This window comes from Elephas maximus, chromosome 8, assembly GCF_024166365.1.
Source record: "Elephas maximus indicus isolate mEleMax1 chromosome 8, mEleMax1 primary haplotype, whole genome shotgun sequence".
Classification (NCBI taxonomy): Eukaryota; Metazoa; Chordata; class Mammalia; order Proboscidea; family Elephantidae; genus Elephas; species Elephas maximus.
Window position 1 is genome coordinate 10,369,683 of NC_064826.1, and position 24,919 is coordinate 10,394,601.

The window sequence follows — 24,919 nt, forward strand, 5'->3', positions numbered from 1 at the left end:
CAAAATAACCGTCTAACCGTCTCTATACTACCAATCCGTTCAGCCATCCACATATGCTTGGTGAACATGCTCTCAGTGCCAGCCCTGTACGTGGTCCCGTTAATACACTCCTGGGACAAACCTGCACCTAGCCGTGGATAATTAGGGGCACTGGAGGGTACTCTGTGTGTGTGTGTGTGTGTGTGTGTGTGTACACACATGTCTCTGGGGTCTGTGTGTGTGTGTGTCTTTGGGGGTCTGTGTGTCTATGTGTGTGTGAGAGTGTGCATTGGAAGACAAGAACACAGACCATGGAAAGAGTGTTTAAAGGTAACAGAGAGGGGAGGAGGGACACCCCTCCCGGAATGAATGGGGAGCTGATGGCAGCAAGAGCACTGCATTTGGGTCAGAACTCGGTGACTTTGGGCCAGTCCCCTGAGTCTCTGGGCTCAGTTTTGCCACCTGGTAGACTTCCCAAGTCTCAGGATGGAAGCAGGTCTCCTGCCCTTCTTTAGGGATCTTTGTGGCTGCAGCTGTGAGTTCTTTTGGCACAGTGGTTAAGCGCTCAACTGCTAACCGTAAGGTCGATGGTGCCAAACCACCGGCAGCTCTGCGGGAGAAAGATGTGGCAATCTGCTGCCACAGAGATTTACAGCCTTGGAAACCCCATAGGGTTGCTATGAGTCAGCTATGGGTTTGGTCTGGCTTTTTCTGTGGCTGCGGCTGTGAACGTGCTGGGTTTGTCTCTGCTCAGCTTCTGAGTGCTCAGAGTCGAGGGTTAATGAGTACTTGGACCGTTTTCACACGAGCTGGCTTTTAAAGAGGCCAGAGAACCAGGCCTCAGCCAGGCTGTTGCACAGGAAAGGAGGCCCTGCTGGGGTCCACCCCTGCCTTGCCAGCCCTCCCACCCCCACAGCATCATCTGCTCTCTTCCCTCAAACACCCTCCCGTCCACCCATGGGAAACCTGAAGCCAGGCTGCTGGGAGAGAGCTGGGGTCTGCAGCGGGGCTCTGTGAGTGGATGGCAGCACTGAACTCCCAGGAAGCCATAAGCTGCCAGGCAGGGCAGCAGTACCGTGGGCTTGAGTGACGGCGCCCCCTTTGGTGGCTCTGAGGCAGTGACTCTCCATCCCCTCTGGAAGAAAGCAGCATGGCCTCTCTCCCCTGACCTTAATCCGCTTTGTCTGTGAGATGAGGTGGCCCTCCCGGCCCTGGTGACTCAGGACTCTGTGAAACCACGGTGCAGCTCTCCCAAACAGAGCTCTGACTACAGGCAGCAAGGGGGAGACTCTAGGAATAAAACCGGTAACGATAAACCTCTCTGCGTTGTTGACTAGCCCCCTAATTTATTCAGTTAATAAAACCTCTTCCCCAGGGAGACAGCGGAGGTGCGCTACAGCCCGATCTGCCATGTGCGCACGGATATATATGTACATCTCATAGCAATAAAACAGAGTAGTTAGGACAGGTATTGAACTGCATGAAAATCCTGAAGGACAATGACGATTCCAATCCAAGTTACTGTCCTTGGTGCAAATTTAATTCCACAGGGAATAGATAAATAAAAATAAAGAAAACAACAAATTCAGAACAGATGTTAGGCAAGCCATTTTTTTCACAGTAAGAATCATAAACATGAAGAACAGCCTAGAAGGTAAAGTTGTTGATGCAAACAGCATCGAGCTACTCAATAAACAGTTAGATGACACCGTGGGACAAAGGCTCGTTACAGTAGCCATTTGGCTGTCCCTGAGTCTGTGCGCCCACTGGCTTAGGCCAGGCAGGTAGATTTCTGGGTACTGAGGGTACTGTGTATCTGTGTGCTTGTGGTGTGTGCGTGTGTGTATGAGTGTGCATGTCTGTATGTGTGTATGAATGTATGAGTGTGTGTGTATCTTTGGTATATGTGCATCTTTGTGAGTGTTTATGTGTGTCTGTGTGTCTGTATGCCTGTGTTTGTACCCGTGTGTCTGGTTTGCATGTGAGTGTGTGTGTCTCTGTGTGTGAGTGTGTGCCTGTGTGTATGAGTGTGTATTTGTGTGAGTGTATCTGTGTGTGTCAGTGTGTGTCTGCATGTGAGTGTGTGTGAGTGTGTCAGTGTGAGTGTGTCTGCATGTGAGTGTGTGTATCTGTTAGTGTCTGTGTCAGTGTGTGTGTGTCAGTATGTGTCTGCATGTGAGTGTGTGTGAGTGTGTCAGTGTGAGTGTGTGTCTGCATGTGAGTGTGTGTATCTGTTAGTGTCTGTGTCAGTGTGTGTCTGTGTGTATGTGTCAGTGTGTGTCTGCATGTGAGTGTGTATGCTGTGTGTGCATGTGTGGGTGCATCTTACCACGTAGAACATGTGTAGGACATATTTGTATGAGAGTATATCACAGCATCCCTCTCCCCAAATGGCACGTGGACTCAGAATAGGAAAAGAAGACCTTCTGGAAGCTCCTGTCAGCTCTGCAGAAGAGGCAAGGACAGGGCGGGAAGCCCGTACATAGAGGTCGTGCTGTCCCAGGCAGGCACCGGGAAGCCTAGGTACGTAACTCAGAAGAGAGGAGAAGTCAATGGTAAAGGAACAACAGACACAGCGGGGAGAAGCCAGAGGCAGGAAAAATGACAGGACAGGGTGTAGTATTTTTGAGGTGAAAGGAAGCTTTAAGATGATCATTCTGGTCCAACCCCCTCACTTTATAGCCAGGAAGACGCGGGTCCAGGAGGTGGGTGACTGTGGAGGCCATCATCAGCACCGGCCACCCCTCACTGAGAGTCCCAGGAGGAGGCCACAGAGGACAGAGAGGTCCTCTATGCTTCTGCAGAACCTGAGGGGACGAGTGAAGCTACCCAGAGGGGTGAGGCCAGGGGCTCAGAGCCCAGCACACTCCCCAGGAGGCCAACCCAGAAATGAGGGGCGGAGGAGCCATGTTTAAAGCCCTGATACTCAATGCCTCTCAGCTCACAGACACTCTGCTGGAGCCTCTGATCCTCAGTCAGACCCGTGAGGCGGCAGGTGCTCGGCTGTTTAATAAGTGAGGAAACGGGTTAACTGACTCATTCTGGTGCCCCGGTACATGGCAGCTGGGCTAAGACCAGAGTCAGATCTGACTCCGAATCCAGTGCTAATTCTAGCACTCCAGGCTGACCCCTGAGAGTTAGACTCGTGAGAGGGCAGTCCCTTGGGGGTGAGGCTCAAGGTCATTGCCCAATAAAAGCCTATGAATGATGTGAGTGAACCAGAAGGTTGTGTCTTTACCTGAGCCGTGTGTCATTTGGCCCCTGAGTGGTCAGTCTCTGATGTCTTTGTGAGGGTGGACTACTGAATTAATGGAGTATTTTTAAGTCACTAAAGGTGAAAGGGTACAGACCCTCACTCACCCCAAAGCCTTAGTATTAAGGCAAGAACTCTCCCCAACCCCATTCTTTTCTTGTGTCCAGGAAATAATACTAATTACCAAAATTAGCAAATTAACAGGCCTTCCTGTTTGAGGTTTCTCTAGGGGAAGATTTGTCAAGAAAAATGTGTACCGAGAGGCTATCTGTTAGGCACTGTGCTAGGTGCTGGGGATAGTGGAGCAAACAGAAGAGACCAAGATCCTGTCCTCAGGAAGTTTGTATTCTAGCAGGAGAGTGAGCCAATATAAGACAATTATATTACATATTGTCTTAATTTCCTAGGGCTGCAGTATAAAAATACCTCTGAGGGGGTGGACTTAACAGGAATGTATTGTCTCACAGTTGCGGAGGCTGGGAGTCCAAATCAGGGTATCAGCCGTGTCTATTCCTCCTGCTCCAGGCCTCTCTCCCAGCTCCTGGTGGCGGTCGCAGCCCTCGGCATTCCTTTGCTGCCTTTAGATTCCTCCCACATGGTGCAGTCCCCCTGCATGACTCAGTCTCTGTGTCTGCTCTGCCTTTTATATGACACTTGTTGCCGTTGGGTGTCATCGAGTCAGTTCCGACTCAGGGAAGCCATGTGAGAGAGCAGAACCGCCCCATAGGGTTTCCTTGGCTGTAATCTTTACCGAAGCAGATGACCAGGTTTTTTCTCCCAAAGAACTGCTGGGTGAGTTCAAACTGCCGACCTTTCAGTTAGTAGCTGAGGGTTTAACTGTTGTGCCACAGGGCTCCTTTGTATGACATTAATCATAAAGAATTAGGGGCTACCCTGTTTCAGTACGACCTCGTTAACTTAACTGATGACAACGTTAAAGAAAGACCCTATTTCTTCAAACAAGGTCATGTTCACAGGTACAGGAGTTAGGACTTCAATATATCTTTTTGGGGAACAGAGTTCAATCCATAATACATATCATATGTCAAAGAGTGACAGGTGTTGTGAACAAATCGAGCAGGTGATGGGCAGAGAGAGAGGGAGGGCGCTAGTGTGGATTGGGCATGCAGAAGGCCCAGCTCTGCCCGTGACCTCTGAGCAGAGCTGTGAGTGAGGAGGAGTCAAGTGTGTGAACACCCAAGGGAAGGGCATTCCAGGCAGGGGCACAGCAAGGACAAATGTCCTAAGGCAAGAGTGTTTGGAGTGTCCAAGGGACAAGAAGAGACAGTGGAATGGGAAAAACCTTTGGATTAATGAGAAGGTTAATATTAACCAGCAGGAGAAACACAAGCCCTGCGTGTACCTCTTACGAGCCATGTGGTCTTCTCCGCTTAAGGTCACTTTTGTCTCTCTATAATTGGGAATAATGGGGTCTGCCCAGCCAAACTCACAGGATTGCTGGGATGATCACCTGAGATCCTGTACTGGAAAAATGTGATCCATGTAGGATGCTGGAGAAGTGTTATGGATTATTAAAACATAAGTGGCCCCAGGAAACAAAGATCATTATGTGTCTTCCAATCATAAAAGCAAGGTATCTATCCCATAGATGTTCTCACACAGGCCCACAAAGGGTCCTTAAGAGGATTTTCACTGATGCCTTGTTTGCTGGGGCCATCGGATATTCCTCCTGGGGAGGGTGGCTGGGTACAGTACTGGGATGAAGCACTGTTCAGTGGTTAGAAGATTAGATGGGAACATAGCAACGTGGTGGATCTTGAACGCACAGTGCTAAGTGAAAAAACTAAGGCGTACATGAGATCTATGACACTGCCATCGGCAGAAGCTAAAGACAATACACACAAAATGATAATAGACAGTTTTTAAGAACGGATACCAAAAAAAGACACAGATTAAACACAATGGAATGGGTGTCTATTGGGGGCGGGAAGGGGATTGGGGAAAGGGTATGAGGATAACCAAAAACCAAACTCATTGCTGTTGAGTCGATTCTGACTCATAGTGACCCTAGAGAATAGAGTAGAACTGTCCCATAGAGTTTCCAAGGCTGTAATCTTTACGGAAGCAGACTGCCATATCTTTCTTCCATGGAGTGGCTGGTGAATTCGAACCACTGACCTTTTGGTTAGCAGCCAGGCGCTTAACAGTTGTGGTACCAGGGCTCCTTGGGTATGAGGATACAACGGAATGAATAAAGAAGGAAAACCCTCAGAGCACACATCCCCAGCCTCTCCACAGCCCCACAGAATAAACATACACACAAACAAATCACTTCGAAATGGAGGTAATTAGTTGTAAAGTTCATTATCCACGATGGTGAAGTAAACTATTCTTATCGATGGTTTTTTTTTAATGTGGAATTCTTTAGGATCAGTGTTTTCTCTCAAACCCTGTTCTCCATATTCTAGTTCCAAAAGATAGTCTAGAAAACGACACCAAAAAAAGCTCTGTGGTCAAATAAACATTGCATGTGGAAGTTCTCACTTGGAGTTGCTCCGAGCACACATTCTTTATATGAAAGTTTCTGAGAAGTACTCTAGTGAAGAGACCTGTGTCCCTTAGACATAATCTTGACAAATCACTTGAGGTCGGAAACCCAGAGATTGAAGTGCTGGTGCCAGGAAGAGGAGAAGGAGAAGTGTGGGGCCAGGGGCCAGCCAACAAGAAAGTAGAAGTAAACAAGTGTCCTAGACAGACAAGATTAAGTTTACGCAAGCCACAAAGGCCACAGTGACATGATGGGAAAGAGGAAACTTGGGTGGGGACTGAAAGCAGAATTGAAACGTGAGCACATAAATTGTAAATGGTTTGGCAGGAAGGGTGAGATAAAGGAAAAGGGGGCTCCGGATGGCGACCACTAGGAATTCATGAACATGAATGGTATTGATGGGGCAGTTGTAAGCATTTGTTGATAATGGGGCTAATTTCGTAAAGAAAGTGCCTGCTGGCTGGTAGCCAATAGGAAGGTGGAGGCATGATTTCTATGGTTGTACAATCCAAAAAGAGGAAGACACTCAAGTAGATGGATTGACACAGTGGCTGCAACAATGGGCTCAAGCATAACAATGATTGTGAGGATGGCTCAGAATCAGGCAGTGTTTCGTTCTGGTGTAAGTAGGGTCACTATGAGTCAAAACCAACTCAACAGCACCTAACAACAACACATTCCAATCAGAAATGTGTGGTTCCCATTGATCAGTCTGGTTCTGAGCACAAGGAGGAAGTGCTAATTTCATCCGGGGTTCGCTCTTAAGGCTTGAAGACCAGGAGTAATGTCACTCAATCACAGGCAAAAGAGACCATAAAGCATTGCTCTAAAACCTTCCAGCACATCTTCATGCCGTCCTCAATCTGACCTGGAAAAAGAGTCCCATAATCCCACCACCATGGATCACACTGTAGAGCGTGAAGACCCATACCACCCGCTCAGTTGGAATCTTTATTCTGCGGTGTTAGCAGTAGCTCCATGGGCTCATTAACAAATGTAGATTTAAAGGAGGGAGGACTAGGAGGCCAAGTATCCACTCAGAGCTGAAGATGAATCATCATACTGGACTTCAAGGTTAACCAAAACTAAAGCCATTGCCGTTGAGTTGATTCCAACTCACAGCAACCCTATAGGACAGAGTAGAACTGCCCCATAGAGTTTCCAAGGAGCGGCTGGTGGATTTCAACTGCTGACCTTTTGGTTAGCAGCCGAGCTCTTAACCACTGCAACACCAGGGCTCCTGCTCCAAGGTTAAGGAGGACCCAAAATGGAGGCTCCTTGCTCAAGGGCTAGTCTGGGGAACTCAAACTCTGGTAGAGAAAGCAGAGACTTTGGGGCAGCATCTGAGCATCTTGGAGGATGGTGTCTTTTGGAAGAATCAGGTGGCCCTGGCAATCATAAGGCGCAAACTCTGGGCTGGCAGTGAGCCAGAGAAGTGAGCCCCCAGAGTTATAGCCAGCCTTCAAAGGCCAGTGGAGAGTCCATTCAACAACCTCCTCTTTGGTGGCTAATACTCTCCAGGCACTGCATTGGGCCATGGAGAAGGTGGGGAGTAGTTCAAGGAAGCCTCAGGTTTCCTCCCCCTGGGAGTTCTGTTCTGAAGGGCTGTGGTCTCCATTCAATACCTGGATTCTTACCTTCCCTGTAGGCTGAGTAGTATCAAGAGGTGCTTGTGGGTATAACAGAAACGAACACAATCACCACATCCGCCTACCTTGCTGTGACAGGCCAACCCCACCCTCCTAGTCATAAGTTCAGAGCAATGGGTGGTCGGTTCCTCTTTAAGGTAAAAATAGCATCTGCTAACAGGGCCTGTGCATCAGGATTGTATCCTTTCACCATACTTATTCAATCTGTATGCTGAGCAAATAATAGGTGAAGCTGGACTATATGAAGAACAGGGGATTTGGATCGGATGAAGACTCATTAACAACCTGTGATACGCAGATGACACAACCTTGCTTGCTGAAAGTGAAGAGGACCTGAAGCACTTACTGATGAAAATCAAAGACCACAGCTTTCAGTATGGATTACACCTCAACATAAAGACAACAAAAATCTTTACAACTGGACCAATAAGCAACATCATGATAAACAGAGAAAAGATTGAAGTTGTCAAAGATTTCATTTTACTTGGATCCACAATCAACACCCACGGAAGCAGCAGTCGAAAATCAAAAGACGCACTGCATTAGGTAAATCGGCTGCAAAGGACCTCTTCAAAGGTTGACAAGCAAAGATGTCACCTTGAAGACTGAGGTGTACCTGACCCAAGCCATGGTGCTTTTCAATCACCTCATATGCATGTGAAAGCTGGACAATGAATAAGGAAGACTGAAGAAGAATTGATACCTTTGAATTATGGTGTTGGCAAAGAATATTGAGTATACCATGGACTGCCAAAAGAACGAACAAATCTGTCTTTCAAGAAGTACAGCCAGAATGCTCATTAGAAACAAGGAGAGACTTTGTCTTATGTACTTTGAACATGTTATCAGGAGGGACCAGTCCCTGGAGAAAGACACCATGCTTGGTAAAGTAGAGGGTCAGTGAAAAAGATGAAGACCCTCAGCAAGATGGATTGACACAGTGGCTGCAATAGTGGGCTCAAGCATAACTACGACTGTGAAGATGGCACAGGATTGGGCAGCGTTTCACTCTGTTGTACATAGGGTCACTATGAGTCAGAACCAACTGGACAGCATCTAACAACAACCACAGGGCCTTTCAGTGGCTAACGTGGGGGGCCCAGGGAACATGTCGGAGAATCAGGCCTTTCTGAATTAGCCAGTAAATGTAGGGCCTTACCCAGAGTGGGAAAAACGTCATGTAATGAATGGAAAGCAGTGTGGGGCGGGATGGGAGAGAAGTTGTTAGGAGCATGGTCCTGGGATGGGAAGAATAATTGAGACATGTATTTTTGTAATCAGCTCCTATTATCTGCCTGGGGCACGGAGACACCGTGAAAGCTGCAGTACCTTGCTGGGGAATGACTGTGCACAAAGCTCTAGAAATGTTACATAAGACCGGTCAGGAAGACTTGATGTTCGGAGTAAAGTTTCAAAACATCAGCCAAAACGCTAAGAGGTTTAAAGGTCCTGGGGAAGAAAAAAGAATATGTTCCATTTTAAAGATGGGCTTTGATTATTCAGAATTTGGTAGAATTTTAAATGCGTATGTGTGTTTAGGAGCCCTGGTAGCTGCAACTGATAACCAAAAGGTCAGCAGTTTGAATCCACCAGCTGCTCCTTAGGAACCCTATGGGGCCGATCTACTCTATCCTGCACGGTTGCTATGATTTGGAATCGACTCACTGACAATGAGTTTGGTTTTTTGTTGTTGTTGGGTATGGGTGTCTAGGTATGTATATGACTGTTTGTTTGAAAGTTTATACTAGCGTGTTTTTGGGTGCTGTAGAGTCAATTTCGACTCATAGTGACCCCATGTGACAGAGTAGAACTGCCCCAGGGTTTTCTTGGCTATAATCTTTATGGAAGCGGATCACCAGGTCTTTTACCCACAGAGCTGCTGGGTAGGTTTGAACCACCAACCTTTCGGTTAGCAGCCAAGAGCTTAAACGTGCACCACCAGGGCTCCTTCCCACTGGTGTATCTGGAGTTAATTTGGTTTTAGATGATTAGATATCTTTGCCTTTTGCCCTATGTGAGTCACAAGATTTAAAATTGGTTTTTAAATCCTTCTGGTGTTGTGAGAACTTGTTTGGAAGAAGCTTCTCTGCTCACGAGGTAGAGATCACAGGGAAACTTCAAGCTATATGAGAATTGGGAATTAGTTTCTCCTTTGAATGTAGTAGTTATTGATTTTTTAAAAAATCATCATGGTCAAAGATGGCTTGTCATTCTTCCTTTTGAGTAGAATAGAAATGATGTTTGCATCCTTAATTAATTAGAGTTAAGAGCCAGACGAATTGAGTAAATGTGTGTGATTTTTCAGATCCTCTGTGGAAAGGAGTTCTTGACAGGAAATATAGATGTGTGAGGCCATGTGTCATCTGGGCCAGCTTCCAGGTGGGAGAATGCCTGGGCAAAAGCCTCAGTGATTCATGACTCTGTTGCATAACTCTGATTTGCATTTTGGGTTGAACAACTTGGATTTATTGCAGGTACAATTCAATTAAATATGGAATTTATGATTTGAGAATATTAGCTACAAATTGAGCGGTTATGCAATCTTGACTCGAGACATTCAACTGTTTGGGAACACATCTGTGCAGGGCTGTCATTTGGGGAAAAGGAAATTTACCAAGGCCATATCTGGTTGTCACTGATGGAGAATGAGCTCCCTTCCCACCCTGAACCTGATACTACTCTTGGTAGTGGATTTTGGATGCAAATATCAAGGAATGCAAACTTGAAAATAGGTGGCTGATCCCCCAGGCTCTGTAGCCAGCCCTCCAATCTTCCCGGGGGGGTGCTCCATGCCCCCCCCCCACCTGCATCCCAGCCCTGCCCCAGAAGTGGGACTAACGCCCAGCCCCGCATTTGGAGACTCAGAATCCTCGGCCGATCTGTTCCCACCAGGGGGGACGTTTGCCCCACTGGTAAGGGGGAGAGGGTCTGGCTTCTGAGTCCTGCACCCCTTCATGCTCTGAGTCTTAGAACAGAGAGTCCACACCCGGTTAGTCCCTAGGCCCCTCCCACTCAAACCTCTCCCGCCCCAGCCTTCTGGACTCCTGCCAGACTCCTTCTCAGGGTCCTGAACCACCTCTAGTCGGGACCATGATGCCTGTTGACAGGCCTTCTCAAGTCCTGCTTTGCTGGATGCCTAGTGATCATCCAGCCCCATACCCACACTGTGGGCAGCTTTCTTCTGGACTTTTCACTGGGCCGTGTTTGCTAGAATGTTCTTACCCTCTCAACACTGGGCTTTGCCCATCAGCTGGCGCCTGGTCTACCTGGTCAGTTTTCCACACCTTCCCCACCTGGTGAATGAAGCTGCTTCCAGCTGCCAGCCCACTCCTTCCTGCCACCCTGTCCTGCTGGCCATACGTAGCTGAGACACGATGCCCATACCAGTTGTCTGGATGATTATATCCAATGTAAAAATCTTGCAGAGAAATTTCTTAAATTGTCCATTAATCCATTTTTGTAAGCTTTTTAACTTGAAAGATTCTGGGCTGAGGGTGGGAAATCATTTTAGTAGTACTTGGACCCTCTGGAGAGTGGTTTTAAAGACGGTGCTACAGAGCAGGAGACATGGGCGCAGAGCCTGCAGGCAGGGCACAGGCACCATCTCAGGGGGAGTGGGGTGTTCAGGTGGGACCATAGTCCAGCACCCAACAACGGGCTTTCAAGAACTTGGTCATCATTTTCTCAGAATCCATCCTAAACCACATGGGAAAAAAGGGGTGCTTGTAATAATTTTCTTATGTCGAGTGATTGGGGATGAGTCCTCAGTTTGTATTCTTGAACTAGAAAGGACTTCAGACAGCATTTGATCCTTTGGTTTTCAAATTGCTGACCTTGACTCACTGGTGGTTATGAAATCAATTTAGCGGGTCATGACCGGCTTGTATTTGTTTTGGTTTTTGATGAAATAGGATAGGTTAGGATAGGATAGACTAGACTAGATCAAAGTGGATCTTACGTAATAAATCAAGTAAGTTGTATTTTGTAAAACCTTCCCTTCAATTGTGCATGTGAGTGTACTGGGTCACAATGTAAAATACATCATTTACTAAGACTCGTTATTAAACAAAGTGTCAAAGTCACTGATCTAGTCCAAGTCCCTTATTTTAAACCTGAGGCTCAGAGAAGGGAAACGATTTGCCTAAATCCGTGAAGCTCTCAAGTGGTAGACGGAAACAGCGTTGGGGCTTGGATCTGACCTACACTTTTCTATTGCAAACTGACATGTTCTGTTTGATGTTGTTGCTACCCAGAGGGATGGATATAGGTTCTTGATGTTTGTGAGTTTGGGTCACAAAATGTCTTGGGCAGCCCCAGTTATTAAGACATGCAGCAATCATCAGCTATATGTTGTTACAGAAAGAGGACAGGGGGATGAAGTGGTATGGAATGACGGGGGAATGAGAGAAGTGCAGAAAGTCCCAGGAGGAAGTGAGTGAGCTTCAGAAGAGCCTTTGATCAAGCCTAGGGAGGAAGGGGGCCATTGAACTGCAAGGAAGAATGGAAACTTTGTAACAATTCACCATCTGGTAGAACAAGATACAGTATCAAGCTAGCAGCAGATAAAGTAAAGATCCTATCTATTAAAAGTTCATTAAAGAAAAGTGGAACTCTGAGATACTTCATCTGTGCTTTCTGGTCTAAGTTGCTTGTTTATCTGAGGATACCTGTTCATTCTTCTACCTTTTGGGCTACAGACTTGGATTGGTGATGGTTGTTGTGTATGCTCCTGCTGACAACTTCCTATTTTCAAAGACCTTCTACAAAATCAGCCCACTATGACTCCTTTGAATTACGGTGTTGGTGAAGAATATGGAATATACCACGGACTGCCAAAAGAATGAATAAATCTGTCTTAGAAGAAGTACAAGCAGAATGTTCCTTAGAAGCAAGGATGGCGAAACTATGTCTCCCATGCTTTGGACATGTTATCAGGAGAGATTAGTCCCTGGAGAAGGACATCAAGCTTGGTAAAGTAGAGGGTCAGTGAAAAAGGGGAAGACCCTCAACAAGATGGAGTGACACAGTGGCTACAACAATGGGCTCAAGCATAATGGTTGTGAGGATGGCGCAGGACTGGGCAGTGTTTCCTCCTGTTGTACATGGAGTCGCTATGGGTCAGAACTGATTCAACAGCACCTAACAACAACAGCATGTCAGGGTATGCACTTTTATGAAATGATGGGCCCCTCAAATACAATGATAGTTTCATAAACTCCACTCATTGAAAAATGTGCTCTTGCAGGCTGAGTACGTGTCATCGATCTCTGCTGACCGGGGAGCACACTCATGGGAGCACACTCATGGGAGCACACGCATACTGAACTGATGGGGTTCTCGGTCAGTGTGGCATACAGACCATCAGGTCTCGCGTTAGCTTTGTCCAGGTCTCATCACTGGAAACTGGTGATTTCTGCTTTGCTTTCAACACTTTCATGAAAGAATCAACTTCCACCAAGCTTGGGGACCCAAATATTGACCAGAGTTTGGCCTCGAGGCCAGAAATGTACAGATAATTTGGGATTTCTCCGCTTAATTCCATAGCGTCGTGGACATCGGGTCCTCTCAAGGGTCATAGCATGTTTTCAGTTCCAACAATTCCTCTTAAAAATGTCCTGTATTTTTAAGTCAAATACTTGTTAAAAACCAGTTGCCGTTCAGTAGCTTCCAATTCCTGGCGGCCCCTTGTGTGTCAGAGCAGAGCTGTGCTCCATAGTGTTTTCAGTGGCTGATTTTTTGGGAAGCAGACCAGCAGGTCTTTCTTCTGCGGTGCCTCTGGGTGGATTCAAACCGCCAACATTTTGGTTAGCAATTCTAAACCCTTGATAAATGAGCTTCAATCTGAGGCTTGCCTCCCACACCCGCAGTCGATGCTTAAAGCTTGACTCCTGTGCATCGATACTGCGAGTCTCGCCTACAGCAGAACTTGATTAGTCCAGAGAACTCTACCATTTTTCAGCATCTCTGGTTCTATAGAGCTCAGTCCAGTTTAAAGACAAGTACCATCTCCAGATGCCCAGTTTGAGTCCGAATCCCTGTATTTCCTTGAACAAACCTGCAGTAATTTACGCACCACCCCACCCTCTGCCACATCTTCAAGTCCAGCGTATTCAGACTTCTCCTGTGACGAAGATGATCATGTGAACCATTAGGGATCCTTCAGGGCCCTTCGACTCCAAAGTTCTTGATCTAAGGAGGTAGGTCAGTAAATCTCCCACAAGCTGATGACCTAGCCATCTGACTTCATTGCAATAAATCACCTCTATGCCTTTATTCTGTTGTAATCCATACAGTTTTCATCGACTGATTTTCAGAAGTAGCTCACCAGGCCTTTCTTCCTAGTCTGTCTTAGTCAGGAACTCAAGAATGAACGAATCGGTCTCAGAAGAAATACAACCAGAATGTCCTTAGAAACGAGCATGGCGAGACTTCGACTCAGTTACTTTGGATACGTCATCAGAAATACAACCATCACTAGAAGAAGACATCGTGTTTGGTAAAGCAGAGGGTCAACAAAAACAAGGGAAACCCTCGATGACGCAGATTGACGCAATGGTCACAATAATGGCCTCAGACATACCAACGATCTCGAAGGCGGCTGAGAGCTGGGCAGCCTTTCGCTCTGGTATACGTGAGGTTGCCATGAGTCAGAGCTGACTCAGTAACAACTAACAGCAACAATACCATCTTTCAGCCTCATCTAAATAGTTATAAACATGGTGGTCAAGAGCACTCACAAGAAAAGTTTTCACACCTTAATCATTTCTATAGCACAAACTCTAATGGCTGGTGCAATGAACTCTGAGCTTAAAAACGTGTTAAAAAGACTTCGTTGTTTTCACTGCAGATGCCACATGCTTCTCCTATGTATCCCAAAATTCTCAACTTTTTTACTGCCTAGTAACAGGTGCTATTAGTTCATGTGTGCTAGCTGCTTATGCAATGTCTTAGTCATCTGGTACTCCTATAGCAGAAATACCACAAGTGGATGGCTTTAACAAAAAGAAATGTATCCTCTCACAATCTAGGAGGATAGAAGCCTGAATTCAGGGCACCAGCTCCAGAGAAAGGCTTTTTCTCTCTGTCTTCTCTGGGGGAAGTTCCTTGTCATCAACCTTCCCATGGTCTAAGAGCTTCTTAGCGCAGGGACCCTGGGTCCAAAGGGCACGCTCTGCTCCCAGTGCTTCTTTCTTGGTGGCATGAGGTCCCTCTCTCTGCTCCCTTCTCTCTCCTTTTATCCCTTGTAAGATAAAAGGTGATGCAGGCCACACCCTAGGGAACACCTAGGGAAACCCTTACATTGCATCAGGGCTGTGACCTGAGTAAGGGTGTTGCATCCCACCCTAATCCTCTTTAACATAACCTAATCTTGCCTCATTAACCACAGGATTTACAACATTAGGATTTACAACACATAGGAAAATTACATCACATCACAAAATGGAGGACGACCACACTATACTGGGAATCATGGCCTAGCCAAGTGGACACACATTTTTAGGGGACACAATTCAATGCATAACACACAACAAACAGTGCTAAGAACCTCAAGTTAAAGGCATATTAGATATCTCCACCTCCTGTGAGCAGGGACCTTGAGGCTAAGGGCCAGGCCCTTTATACTGAAGACTTATTTGTTTGATAAGTTGTTTTTTTCAGTACAGGGACTCAGGGTCCCCTGGGAGATTGTTTCAGGTCCTGATACTTGCAAAGATATTCTTAGAACACCCTCCTGCTCTAGGTCCAAGAAGGTGCTACCCAGGTGATATCCAAGTGAAAGTGTCCAGTGTGACACCAGTGTGTGAGTAGACAGTGTGATGGAACAGAGAAGCTATGAATACATATAGAAGTTTAGTACATGACAAAATGGCACAGGAAGGGTGAACTTCCAATTGGCACACCACCATCTTGAAAAAATAAGGGTAGCTCCCTACCTCCATCCTAACCCTCAAATAAATTCCTGATGTATCAAATATTTAAATGTTAAAAAATGAAATTAAACACTAGAAGAAAATGGAAGGTTTCTTTTTAATATCCTTGCTTTTTAATATCCTTTCTGAGAAAGATATAATATGCAGACACTGTTAAAATCAATGAAATTTAATGAAACATGATTAAATGTTTTTTCGTTGGAAAAAATACACAATAAGCAAAGTCAAAAGACTAAGGATAAAAAGGAGAAAATATTTGCAACATATATCAAATATAAAGAGCTACTTTCTTTAACATATAAAGAGCTCCTACAAACAAATTAGGAAAAGATCAATAACCCAATAGAAAAGTGGGCAAAGGATTCTACAGATATCAAAACACAGATGGATTTGTATTTGAAAAGATGCTCAAATTTTCTCAAAATTAAAGAAATGCAAATTAAAACTGTAGCGATATACCATCAAATGGTAAAGATTAAAAAAGTTGACAACACAATCTTAGTGGCGAGCATGTAGGTGAACTACAAAACCAAACCAAACCCATCGCTGTCTAGTCGATTCTGACTCATAGTGACCCTATAGGACAGGGGAGAACTGCCTCATAGAGTTTCCAAGGAGCGCCTGGTGGATTTGAAGTGCCAACCCTTTGGTTAGCAGCCGTAGCACTTAACCACTATGCCACCAGGGTTTCCATGTAGGTGAACTAAGTGCTTTTATATGCTTGTTTATGGCTGTGTAAATTGATAAAATCCCTGCAGAGAGCAGTTTAATCATACTAATCAAATAAAAAAATGTAGATAATCTTCGACCTAGTAATTCCATTTACCCCATGGACGTATGTACACATGAGATCAATGAGGCTTGTAGAAGGATGTTTCCTGTAACATTCTTTGTAAAAGCAAAAGATTGGCAAGATTTAAGTGTGGATCAGTTGAGAACTCATTTAGAAATTATGAAACCACCAGACAATGGAGTTCTTAAAAAATAGAATATCCTTTAAAAAGAATATATGTCTTGAAATTGGGCCATTTTCCAAATATCATTTTGAAACAAACGAACAAAAAACAACCCACAGAGTGGTGTGTATCATATATTATCCATTGGAGTATGATGAAATTGCTAACGGAGGCTGCCTCTGAGGAGGAGCAGCTAGGGAGCCAGCCTGAGGTCAGTTTTATGTTTTTCTGTATACCCCTTTGCACTTCTGGAATGATATATCATGCACATGTCTCACCTACTTAATTTCCTAGTGGGTGTATGTGAAATTATGCAACGAAGCTGGATTAATGAAGGAATACAGTGATGCAGGTGCCGCCAACCAAGATGGAGGGCATCAGTGATGAGTGCCAGGAATCATGAAAGTCAAGTGCAACCAGAGGGAGCCAAATTCATACCAGAAATCAAGGTTAAAGTGATGTGGGGCAAGAAGAAATGGGATGAGGCTAATTAGAAGGAGACCTGTAGACCAAGCGTTTAAAAGACAGATGAGAAACATTTCTCATGGATGTCAAAGGTCTGTCATATGAATAAAGGTAATGATTAGAAACAAGCAAACAAAAAGACAGATGAGATAAGGAGAAAGGGGGCTTTGGATGCAGGCCTTAGGAATTGCTAATGAGTTGAACTTTGGGTGCTGTGTAAGTATTTATCAGTAATTAATAGTAACAGTATAATAAAGGCTTGTAACCCACCGGATTACAAAATCAATTACAAATTGGAGGTGGGCATAATCTCTGTCCTGTTTATAGCTGATCACAAACGCACAGTGCTTATGTTGATACTGTTCTTTTAGGGGTTGGGAAGGAATATAAATCCAACATGGGGTTCATTCTCAGGCTGAAGGAGATAACAAGTAATCACAGATTGACTGGAGGTTATCTCAGGCAATAAAACCTTGCTTTCTTTGTATTATGTTGGCAAGGGTACTGCTGTGTAATTGAAAGGTGTTCTAATCAAGAACTGTGAATAAAGGCTGTAGTGGCGTGCATGTCCATTTCCTGCTTTACATTCAAGTTCAAAGAAGGCAGAGGTGACTGCGTAGTTTTATTTCCACAGAGCCTAGCAAAGCAGGCTACATGATGAGACATTTTGTTCTCAATGATGGTGGTGATTATGGTGGTGATGGTGATGATGGTGTAGGTGTAGGTGGTGGTGGTGATGGTATAGATGTAGGCGGTGGGGTGCTGGTAGTGGTGGTGATGGTGGTGGTGATAGTGTAGGTGTAGGTGGTGGTGATGGCGGTGATGGTGGTGGTGATGGTGTAGGTGTAGGTGGTGGTGGTGGTGCTGGTGGTGGTGATGGTGATGGTGATGGCGGTGATGGTGGTGGTGATGGTGTAGGTGTAGGTGGTGGTGGTGGTGGTGATGGTGTAGGTGTAGGTGGTGGGGTGGTGGTAGTGGTGGTGATGGTGGTGGTTGTGATGGTGGTGGTTGAGGTAGTGATGGTGGTGGTGGAGGTGATGGTGGTGGTGGTGGTGATGGAGTAGGTGTAGGTGGTGGTGGTGGTGCTGGTGGTGGTGATGGTGATGGTGATGGTGGTGGTGATGGTGTAGGTGTAGGTGGTGGTGGTGGTGGTGGTGGTGATGGTGTAGGTGTAGGTGGTGGTGGTGGTGGTGATGGTGTAGGTGTAGGTGGTGGTGGTGGTGGTGATGGTGTAGGTGTAGGTGGTGGTGGTGGTGGTGGTGATGGTGTAGGTGTAGGTGGTGGTGGTGGTGGTGGTGGTGATGGTGATGGTGATGGCGGTGATGGTGGTGGTGATGGTGTAGGTGTAGGTGGTGGTGGTGGTGATGGTATAGATGTAGGCGGTGGGGTGCTGGTAGTGGTGGTGATGGTGGTGGTGATAGTGTAGGTGTAGGTGGTGGTGATGGCGGTGATGGTGGTGGTGATGGTGTAGGTGTAGGTGGTGGTGGTGGTGGTGGTGGTGATGGTGTAGGTGTAGGTGGTGGTGGTGGTGGTGATGGTGTAGGTGTAGGTGGTGGTGGTGGTGGTGATGGTGTAGGTGTAGGTGGTGGTGGTGGTGGTGGTGATGGTGTAGGTGTAGGTGGTGGTGGTGGTGGTGGTGGTGATGGTGATGGTGATGGCGGTGATGGTGGTGGTGATGGTGTAGGTGTAGGTGGTGGTGGTGGTGATGGTATAGATGTAGGCGGTGGGGTGCTGGTAGTGGTGGTGATGGTGGTGGTGATAGTGTAGGTGTAGGTGGTGGTGATGGCGGTGATGGTGGTGGTGATGGTGTAGGTGTAGGTGGTGGTGGTGGTGGTGGTGGTGATGGTGTAGGTGTAGGTGGTGGTGGTGGTGGTGATGGTGTAGGTGTAGGTGGTGGTGGTGGTGGTGGTGATGGTGTAGGTGTAGGTGGTGGTGGTGGTGGTGGTGATGGTGTAGGTGTAGGTGGTGGTGGTGATGGTGTAGGTGTAGGTGGTGGTGGTGGTGGTGGTGATGGTGTAGGTGTAGGTGGTGGTGGTGGTGGTGGTGGTGATGGTGTAGGTGTAGGTGGTGGTGGTGGTGGTGGTGGTGGTGATGGTGATGGTGATGGCGGTGATGGTGGTGGTGATGGTGTAGGTGTAGGTGGTGGTGGTGGTGGTGATGGTGTAGGTGTAGGTGGTGGTGGTGGTGGTGGTGATGGTGTAGGTGTAGGTGGTGGTGGTGGTGGTGATGGTGGTGGTTGTGATGGTGGTGGTTGAGGTAGTGATGGTGGTGGTGGTGGTGGAGGTGATGGTGGTGGTGGTGGTGATGGTGTAGGTGTAGGTGGTGGTGGTGGTGGTGATGGTGTAGGTGTAGGTGGTGGGGTGGTGGTAGTGGTGGTGATGGTGGTGGTTGTGATGGTGGTGGTTGAGGTAGTGATGGTGGTGGTGGGGTAGTGGTAGTGGTGGTGATGGTGGTGGTTGTGATGGTGGTGATTGAGGTAGTGATGGTGGTGGAGGTGATGGTGGTGGTGGTGGTGATGGTGTAGGTGTAGGTGGTGGTGGTGATGGTGGTGATGGTGGTGGTGATGGTGTAGGTGTAGGTGGTGGTAGTGGTGGTGGTGGTGGTGGTTATGATGGTGGTGGTTGAGGTAGTGATGGTGGTGGTGGTGGTGGCGATGGTGATGGTGGAGTTGGAGGTGGAGATGGTGGTGATCATAAACATTGATGTTGTCAACCCCTCTTGGCAGAAAGTTTCTCCAGCAACATCTTCCCCACAGCAGTGAGGTGGAGGGGAAAGGGGTAAGGAGCTGATTTCCAGTTATGGGTCCTAAACTCTGACTGAGTCACTATGACAACAACCAGGTACTAAGCGTAGATGACCACCACATTTGCCTTTCATGTCCACACAGAGAGAACCTCTCTGCCCACAGTTCTCCCAACGTACAGTGCTGTCCTACTATCTCAGAGCACAGTGCATCTCCATATGGCACTGACAGCTGTGGGGTTTTACCTGCCAGTGGTGAAGGAATGCATTATTTCAGTTTTAAGATAACTGTGATGGGTTGAAACGTGTCCCCCAAAAGATATGTTGAAATCCTAACCTCTGATACCTGCAAATGTCACCTTGTTTGGAAATAGGGTCTTTGAAGATGTTATCAGTTAATGTGAGGTCATAGCAGAGTAGGGTGTGTCCTCATCCAGTATGAGGGGGGGTCCTATAAAAGAGAAGAAGAAACACAGAGGCAGAGTCACAGAGGGAAGATGGCCACTTGAAGACGAAGGCAGAGACTGGAGTGAAGCTGCCAGAAGCCAAGCAATGCCAGGAATTGCCAGGAACCACCATGAGTGAGGAGGAGTCAAGGAAGGATCACCCTCTGGAACCGTCAGAGGGGGCGCGGCCCTGCCCACACCCTGATTTTGGACTTCTGGCCTCCTGAACCCTGAGACAATGAATTTCTGTGGTTTTAAGCTGCCCAGCTTGTCTGCTTTGTTATGGCGGCCCTAGGAGATGAATACAAGGCTAAAGCTGGGGTTGATAATATGTCACAACTACAAAAGTAGTCTAAAATTAATGTAATTTAAGCCAAATTGTTTTCATTGACATTCACCATCAATGAAACTGTTTATTTTGCTAAAGTTTAGCCCAAAGTTAAAGCAGCCACAAAATAATATTTAGAGCTAGAAAAGACCTTAGATATAAACTAGCTCAACCCCTGTTTTAAAAATGAGTCTATCAAGGTGATTGAGATTGAAGAGCGACACAGGACTACCTCACGACATTTAGAGGTCCTTCTTTTTTACCATATGGAGTCAAAATCTAGCAGTGAATACATTTAAGAAGAAGTCAGTATTTTACGACTCATCGTTATTTTTTCTAAAGGGGAAATGTTGATAGCTTCTTCTGAAGAAATTATGTCATCGCCTTTCTTTTTTCTTCCTTTTCACCAGAAATGGAAACAAAGAGTAAGGTTGATACTGCAGTGTTGATCTCTACAGCCTCATTGAAATTATTCTCTGTGACTGAGGTTTTCATGAAGTGAAAAGGATGAATTGTGTTAACTTAATTAAAGTTGGAGGGAAAGTTGATTGGACATCCTGTTGTCAAGGAAACCAGTTCTCTCCTCTCCTCTCCATTCCTTCCCCCCACACACATATACTCACTCACGTGCACACACACATACACACACCACACACATACACACATGTACACACACCACATACATATACACACACACCACACATACACACACTCTCACATATACACATGTGCCACACGTGCTCACACACACACCAGTTAATACAGTGCCCTTTAGACTCTTCGTCTGACATTTAAAAATTATTTTAAAATACCCAAGGGCTCTGCTCTGAAAATGTGTACATGAAGTACTCAAGGGATGCAATTCCTAGAATTCAAACAGGGGGACTTTTTCTAATTCTGGGGAAGCCACTGTCACTCTGAGTCAGGGCTGCATCTCAGAAACATTTGGGACAGCCTCCAAGGTCAGCATCAACTCAACCTCAGAATGAGACTATGGAAAAGAGAGAGTGGGAATAGGAATTTTCAAAAGGCAATAGAATTAAAAAAAAAAAAACCCACTGCCATAGAATAGAATGGCACAAGAGTAAAAGAAAGGTAAGTGGTTCAATCCTTGAGCCTTTATTGAGTATCTATTATGGACATTGAATCAGGAAGACCCAAGAATTGATGCCTCTGAATACGGTGTTGGTGAAGAATATTGAATATACCACGGACTGCCAGAAGAACCAACAAATATGTCTTGCGAGAAGTACGGCCAGAATGTTCCTTAGATGCGAGGATAGTAAGACTTTGTCTCACTTACTATGGACATGTTATCAGGAGGGACCAGTCCCTGCAGAAGGACATCATGCTTGGTAAGGTAGAGGATCAGAGAAAAAGAGGAAGACCCTTAATGAGGCGGATGGACACAGTGGCTGCGACAATGGGCTCAAACGTAGCAAGGACTGTGAGGATGGCACAGAGCCAGGCAGTTTTTCTCATTCTGTTGTACATGAGGTAGCTATGAGTTGGAACCAACTTGACGGCACCTAACAACAACAACAGTCGTGTTTAAAGCAAGAAGCTATGCCTTAAAAAAAAAGAATAAAAAAGTAAAGACCAAGCTAAACGAGATCTTGGAGAGTGAAGTAGAGTTGCTTATCGTCCAAAGGGATGCCTGCCTCCCACACTCTAGTAGAGGGTTACCTTCCTGCTCTGTCAACATCAGGCTTGGCCAGCTAGCTTGCTTTGGCCTTACAGTGGGTGAGCAGAGATTGATTCCTGCCCTTGACGTTGGGTTTGGCCATGTAACTCGGTTTGGCCAGTAGGATATGAGCAGACAGAACTCAACAGAAACTTAAAACAGCCTTGTGCTGTTGGGCTTGCTCTCTTGAACCTCTGCCTTCACCCTGAGAAGAACCTGCCGTGGTAGCCTGCCGTTCCCTGGAGGATGAGAGGCATGTGGAACAGAGCTGCCCTAGCTGAGCTTGGCCTAGAAGAGTCACCTCCCCAGCTGACCTGCAGACACACCAGGACTCAGCAGATGTCCAGAAGAGCCTCCTAGCCAAGTCTGTCATAGACCAGTCAACCCCAGCCAACCCTTAAACACAGGATAAAAAATAATTGTCTGAGTCACTGAGTTTTGGAGCAGTTTGTTATACAATGATGGCAAACCAAGGCAGAAAGTGTCTAACATCTTAATTTATGTCCTTTTCAGGGCCAACAGCAAACCAATGAGTAGGTAGAAGAACTTGGCCAAACAAACTGTGATTCTCCTGGGTAGGGCATTTCCACAGAGAACACAAGTCATGGGAAGAAAGGCGTCACATGTCCTGGGGACAGAAGGACTCACAGACCACAGGCCTCATTAGGAACACAACAGAACCTTACTCACCCCACAGAGTCCTTGCAGACCTGGAGGTCTGGAGAAGAGTCACCAGCACTCACCCAGAGGCCGAGGAAAACTAACAGACAAGACAGTTAGGCCTATAGCACAAAAAGACCCGTGTTGAATCCATGTGGTTCCAGTCTGTTTGATCTGGAATGGGGTAAAAATGGTACCAACGTGGGCTTGTCCTCCAGATTCTGGAACACTGGAAAATGACGAACACACTCTGAAGCATGAAAAAGACACATTCACCCAGATAGAGCAGGAGAAAAATGTAGAACAAAAAATCAAATTCACTTACTGGTCTGACAGAGACTGGAGGAAACCCCAAGACTATGGCCCTAAGACACCCTTCTGACCTAGAATTGAAGGCATTCCCAGAGACCACCTTCCAGCCAAACCACAGACAGGTCCATAAAATAAACGATAACACCTGAGAGGAACTTATTCCTTAGAACACTCAATTACATGAGATCAAAAGGACAGTATTTGCCCAAAAGCAAAGATGAGAAGGAAGAAAGGAGTAGAAAATCCAGACGAAAGAAAATGGAGAACCCAGGGCGGAAACGGGAGAAGTGATAACACACTGAGGGGAATGCAGCTAACATCATAGAACGCTTTATGTAAAAACTATCCAAGGGGAAACTAATTTGCTTTATAAACTTTTACCTGACTCACAATAAATTTTTTTTTTTAAAGGCAAATTCAGGAAAATAATCCAATAAGCACATGAAAACACACTCAATGTCATTAATCATTAAACCAAAACCAAACCCACTGCCATTGAGCCAATTCTGACTCATAGCAACCCTATAGGACAGAGTAGAACTGCCCCCATAGGGTTTCCAAAGGGGGTACAAGTCAAGTCCACAGTGAGACACGACTTCACGCCCACTAGGATGGCTGTTATAAAACGGAAAATGACAAGTCTTGGTGAGGTTGTGGAGAAATTGGAACTCTTGTGTATTGCTGGTGGAATGTAAAATGGTGCAGCTGCTGTGGGAAACAGTTTGGCGGTTCCTCAAAAAGTAAAACACAGAATTACCATACAACCAACCCAACCTGTTGCTGTTGAGTAGATTCCAAATCGTAGTGACCTTATAGGACAGAGTAGGACTGCCCAATGGGGTTTCCAAGGAGCAACTCATGGATTTAAACTGATGATGTTTTGGTTAGCAGCCGATCTCTTAACCTCTGTGCCACCAGGACTCCAGAGTTACCATAAAAAAACCCAAAAAAGCCATTGCAGTCCAGTCAATTGCGACTCAGAGTTACCATATGACTCAGCAATACCACTCCTAGGTATATATCCAAAAGACCTGAAAGCAGGGACTCAAACAGATACCTGTATACCAACGTTCATGGCAGTCCTATTCACAATAGCCAAAAGGTAGAAACAACCCAAGTGTGCATCAAGAGATGAATGGATAAACAAAATGTGCTTTGTATATCCAATGGAATATTACTCAGCCGTGAAGAGAGATGAAGTCCTGATACATGTTACCATATGGATGAACCTTGAAAACACCATGCTGAGTGAAATAAGCCAGACACACAAAAAAACAAAATTTCTGTGATTCCCCTTATGTGAAATATTTAGAATAGACAAATTCATAGAGACAGAAAGTAGATTAGACATTACCAGGGGCTGAGGGGAGGAAGAAATGAGAATTATTGCTTAATGAGTATATAGTCTCTGTGTGGGGTGATGAAAAAGTTTGGACACAGATGCTGGTGATGATTGTACAACATTGTGGATATGATTAAAGTCAATGAACTTACACTTAAAAATGCTTAAAATGGCAAGTTTTATTTTACATACATTTTAATACAATAAATTTTTTTAAAAAAGGAAAAATAGAGGGAAGGGCTGTATTGCTTTACATGCTGAGAACAAGGGTGACCAACATAGTCTTCGTTTATACTGTTGTCCCGGGGCAATTATTAAAAATACCCCTTTTTACTTTTAAAGGAGTCCCTAGGTGGCGAAAACGGTTAAGCACTCAACTACTAACCAGAAGGTCGGTGGTTCGAACCCACCCAGAGGAGCCTTGGAAGACAGGCCTGGCAATCTGCTTCCAAAAGATCGCAGCCTTGAAAATCCTGTGGAGCAGTCCTACTCCACACACGTGGGGTTACCGTGAGTCAGAACTGACGCAACAGCAATCAGTACGGGTTTTGTTTTTTGTTTGTTTACTCTCAGATGTGTTCTGGGCTGGATGACGCATTATAAGCTCATCCTGCTGACAGCACACTTTACCTATAGAGGTTAGCCAACTAGGTTCAAATAAGG

The 24,919-nt window shown here is 45.9% G+C and overlaps 1 protein-coding gene across 3 annotated transcripts in view; it reads right to left on the reverse strand.

Moving 5' to 3' along the window:
• TBXAS1 (thromboxane A synthase 1) overlaps positions 1–24,919 on the reverse strand; it is a 174,952-nt gene that overhangs the window by 107,296 nt on the left and 42,737 nt on the right. The window lies entirely within an intron of this gene.